A 14,133-nucleotide genomic window follows, 5' to 3' on the forward strand; every position below is an offset into this window, starting at 1 on the left:
TATTTGAGGACCGCTGGACCATATTTGAGGACCGCTGGACTATATTTGAGGACCGCTGGACTATATTTGAGGATATAAATATTACCTAACTGTAGACACAGAGTCTAGGAAAAAAGCTATGTTTTGTTACCTCTATAATTTATTGGTTTTCTTTTTTTCTTCTTTCATCTTTCCAAGAATCTCATTTATTTGTCCTTACAAGAAATTACATTAAAGTACGTCTGCTCCTAAACATTCAACAATAATATAACAAGACTAACAGGACTAACATGATATACAATGCTTGGCATGGGCATAAGTTGACAAAATTAAATCAAATTCAAATTTTATTTGACAAATTTTCCATAACAAGAATTCAACCACATGTGCATTACTTATTGACAAGCAATGGCATGTAATGTCATATCCATCCATACGTACATATTTGATCCAATTTAAAAAAATAAAAGATCATGGAACTTGCATTATACTCTTATATATATATTATGCAGAAAAAAATGCATTATATTTAATAGGTTTCTATTACATGCATCTTGTTTAAAATCTTTCTTCACATAAATATATGTATTTTACGTTGTTAGTCGTGATTTATTATACGTTGCCTATTGAAATGGCATATAAGTAGCCGTAAATTAGTCAGCGTTGCTTTTTTCCATTAGTATTATTTTTACTCTAATTTTTACCGTTTCTCTTGATGTAGTGAAATATATAAGTAATGTATATTTCATTGAATGTTAAGCTTCCTGTCTTGTAAGAATTTTGTTCGACAGTTGTAAGTAATATTTCATAATTATTACATAATAGTTGATATTAAAAGGAGTCAATAGCACAGGAAGGCTGTGTGAAGATTTATGCATGGTTTTTTTTTTCCAAAAAAAAAAAATAAATAAAATACATGTTAAGTTTGTTAATTATTAGATGTTGATCAAATTTAATGTAGCATTAATATATTGTATAGTATTTAATATTTTATATATATGGCCGACGTTTGCATCAAAATGTTAACAAAAATTTTAATATATAATTTGTTCTATCTTTCATTTATAATTTCCATATTTTACTATGATTTAGATTAAATTTCAGATCAAATCAAATAAATAAAGTATCAATTTTGGCAATAACTTTTACAATTTTTAAGACAGACTTCTATGCACATAAATAGTGTATATTATTTAACACGGCATATTCTTTCTGGCCGTTTTACTTTTTTGTTTTATTAGCTTTTTGCTTATTATTTGTCTCCATAAGATCCAGCCAGTGATTGTCATTTTTTCAGTGATTTGCCTTTGGATTTAGTTATACTTTCATATACTGTGCTTGGTTGTCGTTTGCATCAAAATGTTTGTTAAATCGTAATTTAAGACTCCTAAACTTCAAAGAGTATTTGAACAGATATTTTCTAAATTCTAATTTGTACACTAATTCTTCAAATTTACGTATAGATAGTTTTCTCTTCCAAAACTTCAATTATTGTGAAAAACAACTTTTTTTTGGCATTTAAATTTAAAATTCATGTCCTGTATATTAATTTAAAGTTAAATATAGACTAGAATTTTTCTTATAAAGCTAGTAATTTAGTTCTGTGCAATACAGCACATCGTTTAATGTTTTTTTGGTGTATGAAGTCAATTTGTTATATGTTCTTTCTATACTATTTATGCTTACTAATATTTCATGACTTACTTATAGATTGAGTCGTAAGTTGCTGTAGAGCATGAAACAAATCCAGTTTATCTAAGGCAGTGAATTTAACGAGGAATGTAGCACAGTACATCAGATACCTGCGTGTCTAAACTCATTTAATTCAAATTGCAATACATTCGCTTTACACAAATGCTTCAGGAGATTAATGTAGAGAAAAAATTGAACAACTATTCATAAAATCTTCTTTGAACTAATTACCAAGATCCAGGTCCACTTGTTTTCTGGGTCAATCGGAGGTCATTCTTCAGATTAGCAATCCAAACCTCTAGGTTCATTAGTTTTCTATCAGTTGTATCGATCACGTTAGGAAGCTTGTTTATCTCCCTTTCTAAATTCAAAAGATCTTTTATTTACTTAAGAATTACTGAGGCATGTATGACGAGTGGCACGCCACATGTTCACGCTCATCCTTGAAATTAGAACAATTGACTTCACACTTGCGTCACTGGGCAGTATAGATTATTGATACAATCACTGCGATATTGATACACTAGGCCACACTGGTAGAACTACAATTTCTCCAGAGATAAACTTGTAGCATGAAGTCTAAAGGCTCCTGTTGTACAGGTATCTCTCGGCTGTGACCAATCATGCAGGTTTTTATTGAAACAAAATGTACAAAGCGAATAAGTTCCTAAGTAATTTTTTTTTTTCCAATCTCGAGCCAGAAGATTTCATTGCTTTTTCTACACTATTACTAGATTAAAAAGTAGCGTAGCATGGTTTGTATTGAATTAGCACCATTATCATGTGTGCTTTTTAAAGTGTTTTTAAATTACTCTCAAATTATATACAGGGAAACAAGGAGAAATCATTGGAAAAAAATCACCATTGCTCCTGTCTAGACCTGAAAATGCTAACTATAGCATTAAAGCATGCACATAGTACAGCACATTACAGACCTGACTCACAGCATGGGTATCAGAGGCAATACTCTTAATAAACCTTTCGCATAGCTACAATAGAAAGACCTTTGAACTTAACCGGCATGTCATTTTAGTAGAACCTGAAGGTACAATTTGAAGGGTAATGAATCCTGATGCGGTGAACAAGAAAGAAACATTTGACTTCATCGTAATGAATTGACGCACTCGGGTCGGTGTTAATTATAAGCTTTCATTCTCTTTGTAAACAACTGTGAAATAGAGATCACTTTTGTTAAACTCTCATAATGACGGTTTAAGTAATCATTTTTCTATACTAATTAAACTAGAATGAGGGGTTTCTGAAAGAAAAATAACGTAGGAATTTACTAATTACATTATCTTTGAAGAGTATTAACAGCTGATATGTTTATCAATTTCAAAGAACATATTGTGGGTGGAATTAAATTATGCCATTTTAAATAATGTATAGCAAAGTATTTTATTAGTACAAATCTTTGTAGGAGACAAGTTCAAGAATATTTTTACAAGTTAAAACGTTGCTATACTTTTTAATAAGACATATATCTGAAAAAGGCTTAAACCTCACTTTTTTTTCTAATGCTCTGTCTACACTATCAAACTTTATGTGACAAAAAAATGTGATGTGCCCATGAACATGGTGGTGTCATCACTACCATATTTTGGCATATCACTACCATATTTGGGCACATCACACTAGTTTGATAGTGTAGACAGAGCTTAAGTTTGTTTCATATTATCATAAATCTGAATGGTTTTGAACTATTTACCAAGCAGACCTAGTTTAACTAAATGTGATAAGATTAAAAATTGAAAGGATTAGTAGCTGATAGAACTTTCAATCTTTAAAGTATTACTGTAGCTTATTTTATCAGATCTAATATTTGGGAGAAAAAAATAGATTTGTGAAGATTTGTTGTAGTATAAGGAAATGACATTGCTGCATCTCATAGCGCTTCCAGTTGATATTGTATGTGAGATGTAAAGCCTGTCTACACTATCAAACCAGTTTGACAAAAAAAGTGTGATGTGCTCAAAGATGGTAGTGATACGCCCAAATATGGTAGTGATATGACATCAGCATGTCCATAATTATGAGCACATCATGTATTTTGGTCTCATAAAGTTTGATAGTGTAGACAGGTAATGTTGAGATCCATGTTGCACCAACAAACTAATATTGTATTGTTTACCTGGAACTGAGGCAACTGAACAGAGATTTGACAATTTGGTGCAACTGAAAGAACTATAGTAGTGTGTGAGAGGTTCTTGTTTTGGTCGTGGTCACCATATTAGCTCAGTTTTACATTCACTAGTTCCATTTCGTTGAGTTCTTCCAGGTTGGCATACTGTACTTACCTTTCATATCTTAACTAAACTACAGTAGATCAAAATCCAACAGTATGGTCAGTGTGGCATTCAACACAACAGTGCCACAAAAAAACTTTATTTCAATTTGTTTTTCATATTTCAATTAACAGATGGACCAACGCAAGCAGTCTGATGGTTGTAGACATTGCTAGTAGCAAAAACTCTTTGCTCTATTTATACATTAAGGTTTCATTAATTGTTTTGCGTTTGTTTGAATTATAACTTAAAATCAATGTTAACTCGATAAGTGATTTCAAACCGTGGTGGTAGGCCTACTTCTTCAGAATACACAGATACTAATGTTCAATTCTGTGTTGTTTTTTTTTCCTTCTGAAACATACATTGTAAACTATTATTAATAGCAACTTTCAGCACAGTGTGTGTAGTTGCGTCAGAGAGGTCTGTTTAATGAGCCATTAGAGGATTGGTCAATACTAGGGATAGAAAAGACATTAACGTGGCAGACTTATTGTTTAATATCATTGATTTACCTAATGTCTTTGAAGTTTGTTTTCTGATAATAACTGATATGATTTTGTTCATTTAAATAGTAATTTGATGAGGTATGGGAAATGGAAGCTCTATTATTAATTTCTACTTAATAATCAACAACAAACAAATTGTCTTTTTCTTTTTATCATGTTTCGGTGTTATTAGAGAAGTGTGTGATTGATAATTTGATAACTACTTGGAAGTAGCTTTAGGTCAGAGAGTTAATTGGTCAGATGTTTGCCCTACTCTGATGTATTAAGTACAATTAAATTGTACTAAATAATAAGTATGGTGATTCATTATAAACATCATGTTTTTAATGACATAGAAGTTGTAAGGCTAGTTTGAGGCAATAAGTTTAATATGCTAAATCATGTTTGCTTTGTTATTGAAAAATTACCTTTTCTTTTGTAAACAATTATTTTGAAGTGTTTGCTCGAGTGTATAATTTTGAAAAAGAATTACTTTTTTAGTGTAAAACAGTTCCAGTAGGCTTGCCATCAAAAACTGGTTAACATCTGGGTTTTGCATTTGAGCATTATTTTATTTATAATAATAAAAAGTCTAACTGTATGCTATTTTGTCCTAATATTCGTAGAATCTATGGGGCTCCTTAAACAGTATTCGGTGATAAGGCGCTGGAGTATGTTGATCATTTTACGTACTTAGGCCATATTTTAACTTCAAATCTAAGAGATGAGGCAGATATAAACGCCAATATAGGTCTCTATTTATTAAAGGTAATGTTTTATGTAGGAAATTTTCATACTGCTCCAAATCAATCAAATGTTTTTTGTTCAGATCATATTGTATTAACATGTACTGTTCTCCTTTATGGTCTAATCATTTAAAAAAAGATATCAACCGACTTAAAGTTTGTTATAATGATGCCTTCCGGAGGTTATTGAGACAACCCAGATTTTTTAGTGCTAGGAATGTGTATGTGGAAAACAATATTCCATCATTTTATGAAAATTTGAGGATTTCGACTTACCGATTTCTTACAAGAATAATGAAAAGCGAAAACAGAATGTTAATTTGTATATATAAATATTTGTTGATGGATTCAAACATGTACTACAAATGGAGAGAGGCACTATATATCAATAGATAATGGTTTTGGTCCTCTCTCCTTCATTTTTTTTTGTAATGTATTATACCATATGGACAATTGTCTGAAATAAAAATTGAATTGAAATTATCCGTCAACATAGAATCAACTAATTCAAGGCTGTAAAAACACCCGTCTACTTCTTTCTGCAAGTTTGCCCCCTATAGTAGACAAGACAATATATAGAAACATGTTGAGGGACACACAAGCTACGGCTTTATAAGTTTCAACATCAAGTAAATCTTTAATTCAATTTTGTGTAGAATTAATAAATTTACCATAAACATTTATTTATTGCTTGCTTGCTAGTAATTGCTTTGTTTCTAGGTTTCACTGAGATAAAAAAGTAAATTTCTAGCCCTGCTTTACTTTCTTTGAAATGTAAATCTTGTTAATGGTGATGAATTCGCTGTTGGTCTGATATTTGAAAAATTATATAAATAAAGAAATAATAAACTAAGCTATTATTAGATATTAGACACACTTCTATATTTTTCCTCTAATTGTTATATAGAAATCACTTTGCTCCAATTCTTTCAAAGTTGTAAATTGCTTTTAGTTGATTATCAATATCAAATGTAGTTAGCTGTTTTACAATTCTGTACATGTAGCTATGGCAAATATAAACACATTTCTTTATTGCAGACCTACAAAATTAATTTACATGTAAAATATATTATTATTACAATTTCCGTTGAATTCCAGATCCTTAATTTACTTTTTTGATCAAAGCATTTATTGTGATCAATTAGAAGAAATAGTTGGCAGGAAATCGTTAAATTTGTACTAATATGACAGGTGAAATTTCTTTTTTCTAATCACATTGGATAATACCACTTAGAATAAGCCGCTTGTGTTTACAGTATGTATATCGACACTTCATCCATTTATACAAATAACTAAAATTACTTTTGATTTGTATTGTAAAATAATTATCACTGATTTGAAAATATATTAAGAAATTGCAAGGAAAATGTATAAAATGAATTCAAATATACATTCATTAGTAAATAGTACAAGTCATTAAGTCAATGTAATGATATATAATCTTTCTGTCAAACAACAATATCAACATTTTGAACAAACCACCTTTTTTCTATGTCCTTTTCATACTAATCACCAGCAGCTAAAGTTCTTTGTAAATATATAGTACATGAAAATTTTTTTGCAAATCTTATATCAGGCCAGAACAAAAACAATCTTTTCTTCAGTATCCCCCTCCCTTTTCCATAATAATTGCCGCTTACAGTTGCACATTCCCTCATTTTTGTCGCAATAATTTCGGTGTAAAGTTTGGGCTTAATTTCAATACACTTTATTTTAATTTATCATTGATACAACTTTATGTGTAAGTCTTCTATGGATATGTGCAAGTTTCCAGAATTATCTAATGCTTTAATCTGTCAGTATATCTCAAGTAGCCCCTATTGTATGAGATGTCTTCATGCTTTGTCAAATTGAAGAACATTAGAACCTTAACATTGCAACTAATATTACAATATTTGATTTTTATTTGCCTTTTGTTTTATAGTTGTGTACAAAATCGTTTTTGAAATCATATGTTGAAAATATATTTTGATCTAGTGAATTTCACTATTTAATCATTCATACAGTATTGACAAGTAACTTAAGAATCTATTACCATTCCTGATATCCAATTACAGATTGAGGAAACAAAATTGAAAAATCTTGTTATCCATAATAATTTGGATTACATAAGATGTAGTACTTCAAATCTTGAATCTTTTTAATCTCATCAGTCCAGCGATCTTCACATCTATAATCCTCTTACTCATAAAAATTTGAATTATGACATTATTTGTGAAAGAACACGACTTACTATTGCACCGCAGCTTAGGAATAAACAAGTTATTTAAGCTCTTTACGAGTTTGGTTTTCTCTCTCTGCACTATTCATAGCATTGAATGTCAAACTGTAGATTTCCAATTAAGCAATTGTGATTTCTGGTGGCTTATTTGTTCAATTGAATTATCCTGGGTAAAATAATTATTGTGTTCTCTAAGGGGTTATAGAGTCATTAATTTTGCTTCTGGGGTTAGCCTTTACTACAATCAGTAGACTCTTAATGAGCTCATTTGCATACGCAGTAATGACTTTAAACTATACGATATCAGCGAGATGTGATAAGTTTTAAATAGATGGTTAAGTCAAATATGCTTGTCCTAATGCTCATAATTCCTTTTGAAACGTAGATTCCATGTATACTGTAAATAAATCTATCAAGTCCTTTATTATTCATACTTATTTTTCACAAAAATACAATTAAATTGTGTTATAGTACTGTCATACCTAGAAAAATTAATTTCTACATACATTCCTACCTATACTTTCACAAAAGCAAAAACACTTTAATTTGTGAAGAAAAAAATAGTTCTTCCATGAACCATAATGTGACATTTAAAATGTTATTTACGGTAAGTAGAAATTTAAGGATAGTGTATTACAAAAAATAGAGTTAACGTAATTTATTTATATTATAAAAACAATGTCTTTCCCAGTAAATTGTTTATATAAGGTTGTAATAATTAAGGTTGTAATAATTAAGTTTCTGTAAATATTAGTATTAATTAGTAAAATTCCACTTTGATGATATATTTTTAATAGGCCTATGGCACAGATTTTCCACTATGTGCTCCATCAAAATAATTTCTTAAAGATGTATTGTCCCCCAAAAACATGAAAAATTTAGAATAATTAAATCAGACTTTGAATATGTTATTTTGTAGTTTTGATAAAATTAATCACTTCCATAGAAAAAAAAAACCCCAAAAATAATGTTTTCACTTGTAAAATGACCAAATAAATGGTTAAATTCAACCAAAAATCCATTGGCTGGCAGCCAATTTGACAATTTTTTGCTTTGAATTACATTTTTTAGGTAAATACAATTTTAGGTCAAACTGAATAACTATTATGATACATTAAAATGGAATATTGAACAAACAATTTGTTAAGAATAATTTTTTCAGGGGGACAATACATCTTTAACTGACCAGCCAACGTCAGATTTGTATGAATTTGTCATCTGTGAAGTCAACCTAATATAATATATTATGCAGAGCTCATAGTTTTCCTAATCGTGCAAACTCATCCACGGCCAAAAATTGATCTGATATGAATTTGAATTCAATATTTATAAATTATGATGACGACATAATTGTCCAATATTGAATACCAACAAAATACATTATCAAAACTAGTCAATGTATTTAACTTTTTGAAATATTATTAAGAGAAAGTATATAACAGGTGATTGTTCTGTGATTGGAGGATTTGAATCACATGATTAAAGGATTGTATTATGAGAAAGACAGCTGTTAATTGGTGTTATGTAATAATGAGTCCTTCTAATGATCATTATTTTGATGTGTGACTATTGTTTGAGAATCTATGATCTGTCGCACTTCTGCACAAGACAACATTGTCAAGACATTTGATTGTTTAATTCAAGATTGCTGGATAGATTTTTTATATTTAGGAAGAAGTTTGTAAGTACTATAGGTATATTATACTGTTTAATGATATATGTTACCAATACTAGGTGTATTAATATCATGTTTAATGATATATGTTATTTATCAATTATAATGAACTTTGACCAAACTATAATTGAAAGAAAATTAGCTCATTTGTCTGAAAATCAATGGGTTTCTTGTTTAATGTATTTATTTATTTTTTTGGCTTATTCAAAGTTTGATTTTATTTGTATTTTCATCTTTAATTGACTGTCCAAGAAGAACTATGTTCTATTTTTAAAAACATGTCATTGTTTTCAAACTTTTTGATTGAAATTTATTATTTTCATCTTTTATTTTATCCATACATTTTTTTTATCAAAGAAAATGTGTAAAGTTTTTAAAATGTTACTTATTTACTTCCGGACAGGAAGTTTTGCACATTTCAAAGTTAATCAAAACTAGGCTCTGATGTTAGCCTGAAGCTTACATTCTTGGCACCTTTCTAACGCGCGTACTGTGGTAAGTCACTATGCTAACATGTCGAGGAAGTGATCAATCGTTTAATATAAACTGACATCAGAACTTAAACTTAGATCGATCACAATTTGCTGATTTGTATCAAACTTCAATATTTCAATTCATTTTTTTTTATCTACATGTATTTTTTGTAATATTGACCTAATTGTATTTCCTTTTCTGAACTATGTTCATTTCCTAAAGTAAAAATAGCCAACTTGCCCTATTTACCGATAGAGACTAAATATTAATGAAAATAGCGATAAATTTGTTTAAACGATGGAAGAGTTCTTCTTGATGATTGGCCCAGCTAATTGCATCCTATCAAGAAGGAAACAAAATATATTTTACCTCCTTAAGCGCCTTTTACACCTGCAATGTTCAGCTTCCCACATGTAGCTGTGTGGCACTTTGTGAAAACGAAAATTCGCTATTGCTGTACACACAAACCTGCAGCCAGACCAGAACAGGTGTTACCTCAACTTTCATTGCTAAGAAAACCTGTAATTTTTTCCCATGTATGCTATAACTTAGGCCTACTACTATAAAATAATATCAGAAAACAATGCATATATGTTACCCGTTTCCTCAAGTGTAATGTTTCTGTGCGGAATAATGATACATACACATTTGTCAGAAACATAGAAATCAAATGTCTTGACCTCTGAACTTTTTTTGTCCTAAATAAATCTCATAATAGGCCCTGAAGGCAGAAGAATGGTTATCAGTACACTAGTTCTAAATAGTGATGATGCAAATTGGAAAAATGGCACAGGCTAAGAACATCACATACTTTTAGAATATCCGAACATTTTCTGCTTTCAGTTGTGTATCAAAAAAGACAATTTTGATGGAGTAGATCGAAATTGTCATTTTAACATGATGTTGTCACATTGAAGCTGTAGAAGTTAGTTATCGTAAGAACACAGGTCAAGAACATGTTCTATAATTTTTACCTGACAGATGTTTTTAGTCTTAATTTACAAACATTAGAGGAAACATCATCACAGAAAAGATAAATTCTTTGATTGACCGGATAACTAAAACGATTTAAATGCAAGGAAATTATTTTATCTATTAAGTAAAAATCTTTATGAAAATGCTAGGCTTAAGTTTCATTTTCTTGTACATTTTAGCTCCCTAACGTTTTAACTGTTTATTATTATTTCTTTTCCGCAAGTTATTCAATTCTGTATTGAAGAAATAAGTGGTTGAATATTGCATTACAATCATATTCTTAGCATCAGAAATTGAAACAAAAATAAATATATTATGTGCCTAAAATGGTTGAAAACACTGTTATAATGTTGTATCCAATATTCAGAATGTGTAAGGAAGCATTTGAGAGAGTTTCACTATCGCATTGAGACCAATGTTAATATGCGCTACATAAATCAAAATAACCTTTAACCTTTCAAGCATTCGCACGTAGAACATTATCGTTAGAGTAGAGATCTATATAATTTTTTAAAAGATGTGATTGCTTCCACCAACGCTATAATACGTGCAACACAAAAGGATATCAGTTTGAAATGAAAATCAGGTCAAAGGTGAACTATTCGTTGCGATCAACATTTTAAAAGTTGTAATTTTTCATACTATTTTATGTTTGTATTTGTTTATTTGTTTCTATTGAGTGAATTTTTGATATTTATACGTTGTTTCTAATATACATGATTTTTATTTTCATAAAATGAGCAAAGGTTTTTGCGTTGAGTTATTCAACCAACATTGTAAATTAAATAAATTGCAAAAAATATACCGTATATATATATACATCTCTTTTCTGGCTGTTTACTATATCATTTTGATTTAGCTTTTCGCTTTTTTTTGTGTATCTCCATTGAGATCCAGCCACTGATACCCACAGCATTGTCATTTTTTTTCAGTAATTTGCCTTTGGGTTTTAAATATATATAAATTAATAAAAGATGTTTTAGATTTGTTGTTGAATTAAAGGTTGAAAATCAATTACATAAATAGCTATATATATAATTTTATAGATATAAATGATAAATTTATGTCAAGTAATAACATTCAAATAATGTATTTAAAGTTTCTTCTCTCAAAATTGTGGCGATCAATGTGTCGCCATATGTACATCTCTTTGATAGAACCTGTTAATTTATCTATTTATGATGTTGTATACCGTACAATAAAGAGGAAATGTTCATTCCACAGACGTTTTAACCACTTAGCCAGCCCTCAAATATATTGACTTCATCTGATACTAGAGTTTATATATGAATTTGATAAATTAAAGCCGTATTTAAAACCTTTTCGCAGTTCACAAGTCTGTAGGCTGACAGAGAGAGCGCCACATGCCTATCGACTTTAGCTGACATCCATTCAATAGGGGATCATTCAAAAACTGTGATTTAATTTATCAAGCTCTAGTAGTCATTAACGATTACAGACACACTCAATAATCAATAATCAGTGTGGAGTGACTGATTTACTGGCATACAGCTTTGTCACTGCATATAAACCCACTTTTTTGTTTCATTTACTAGTTCACTCGTTCCAAGAAGCACATCAGGGAAAAAAAATAAAACTAGCTGAAAGGAATTGCGCTTAAACCCTACAAGGTAATTTTATTTCTTTTGTTTATAATTTTGTACTTGCTTTGCTTTGTTTTTATGTTGTGTTCAATTTGTAACTTTTAATTTTAATTAGTATAAAAATAAATTTGATACTACTGTAATTTCGGTATTAAAATGAGTTTGGCTACTACTAATAATAATTTAGCGTTAAAATTACTTAAATGTTTATACTGTCTACAATTGACAAATAAATTTAACTTATTTACAGTTACCAATTACAGGGTTAAATTAGTTTAATAATTTTTAGGTATAACTTTTTTTACACTTTTTTTTTTATTGTATTCTTAAATTCTAACTTTCTGCATTTGAAACAGATTTGCAAAACATGTTTTTAAATAAGTAGATAGGACAAATAATCTTTGATAAAACAAATGAATTTGCAGTATTATTTCAAATTCATAAAGTTAATATTTGTTGTAACTGCAAGAGAATTTCTTTCTCTGGTATATTAAACTTTTAATCATTAAAACTGTTTATAGAGTTTAAAAATATTACCATTCAATATATTTCTGATAATGGCAAATTATGTTTCTAACTGCATTGCATAAAAGCAAGTACATTATTTATAACCAAGGTTGGCCTATTTTATATCTTCCTTGCTTAATGATTATAACTTAAAATAGATAATTCATATCTTATTTTGTGTTTCCTTTTGATAAACCATCAATTTGATCAAACACTTTTCAAATTGTCAAATTGTAATGAATGTTGATTCCTAAGAAAAAGTAATCTTATGTTTGAATATTTTTTTAATGTTTTTTTTCTCTCAGAATTGATGTGAATTATGTAGCGAATTGTGGGTTGTACTGTGAAAAAATTAGTACAGAGTTTTATAACATTATTTCTATTTTAAGCTTATTTTTTGTTTTGATATTAAAATATGTTTAGCAGTTTAGGTTAGTGTAGATAAATAGAGGGGTTTTAGCGAAATAATTAATTTTTTCTATATTTTATTTCTATCCCCTTTGATCTATTTCCATAGTCAAAAATATGTAATTGCATGGTTAACAATTGATCACAAAAATAACCAAAAACTGAAAAACTATGCTAATCATATATTGACATCAATGGTTTCAATGTCTTGTCCATCATAAACTGATCAATATTAAGTGCATGGGTCATTTTAGTTTAATGAGTGAATGACCAGTGACAATAATATCCACTGGTCATTATTTTCGTCCACTCTTCTAATCAGACTTGATATGTGTCTTCTTCTCAGTGTCTCCTCTGTATTAATGTTTTCTGTCAGCTTTGTGCCTCAAGACATGATTTTCAAGTTGATTTAATAATTGACTGTTTAATGGAGGAAGCTTTTCAATGATAAAAAATGCATTTGATGATGATAAGTGATTCGTATAGATACACATCTTACTCTTGGTTTCTGTACAATTTATCAATATAGTTTGGAAATATGCATCAGTTGTATTTCTTTAAATACTTGAATAAGTTTAATTGTGACATTTTTTTAAACAGAAAGTAGGTGTGTTATAAATTTTAAATTTTTTTTTCGGTGAACGGAATGACACTCCAATCTGCAGACAGTACTATATCTTTCAACTCATACAAATTTATTTGTAAATTAATTAACAGCTACAGTATACTTTTATTAAAATTATATTATTTCAGTCTTTAGTTTCTGATATTTCTATAAATTTTATCTAGAACAATTTTAATATAATACATATCAACTTCACTATTCAAATTTGAAATATTTCTTTCTTCAAATAACTTCATCTTCATATAAACAAACATCAACAAACTAAAGTAAAATTTAAATCAAAAGTTATATAGGACTGTGTATTGTATATAAAGCAATTGTAAAGTTAGAAATGTATTGCTAAATTCAATATCGTAAATAATTCTTTCAGTTAGATTAAACTGTGAGTAAACACGTACACACAATTTCTCCTTATGGAACGCCAAACCCAAGATGACTCCATTACCAGAAGATG

The 14,133-nt window shown here is 29.1% G+C and overlaps 1 protein-coding gene across 4 annotated transcripts in view; it reads left to right on the forward strand.

Moving 5' to 3' along the window:
- LOC140040250 (poly(rC)-binding protein 3-like) overlaps window positions 1–14,133 on the forward strand; it is a 92,032-nt gene that overhangs the window by 13,731 nt on the left and 64,168 nt on the right. For all 4 annotated transcript variants that reach the window (XM_072086038.1, XM_072086039.1, XM_072086035.1 and 1 more), the window contains one exon: window positions 12,092–12,166. The gene's annotated coding sequence lies outside the window, so the exon portion shown is untranslated. The remainder of the gene's footprint in view (window positions 1–12,091; window positions 12,167–14,133) is intronic.

The sequence above is a fragment of the Antedon mediterranea genome, chromosome 2, assembly GCF_964355755.1.
Source record: "Antedon mediterranea chromosome 2, ecAntMedi1.1, whole genome shotgun sequence".
Lineage (NCBI taxonomy): Eukaryota > Metazoa > Echinodermata > Crinoidea > Comatulida > Antedonidae > Antedon > Antedon mediterranea.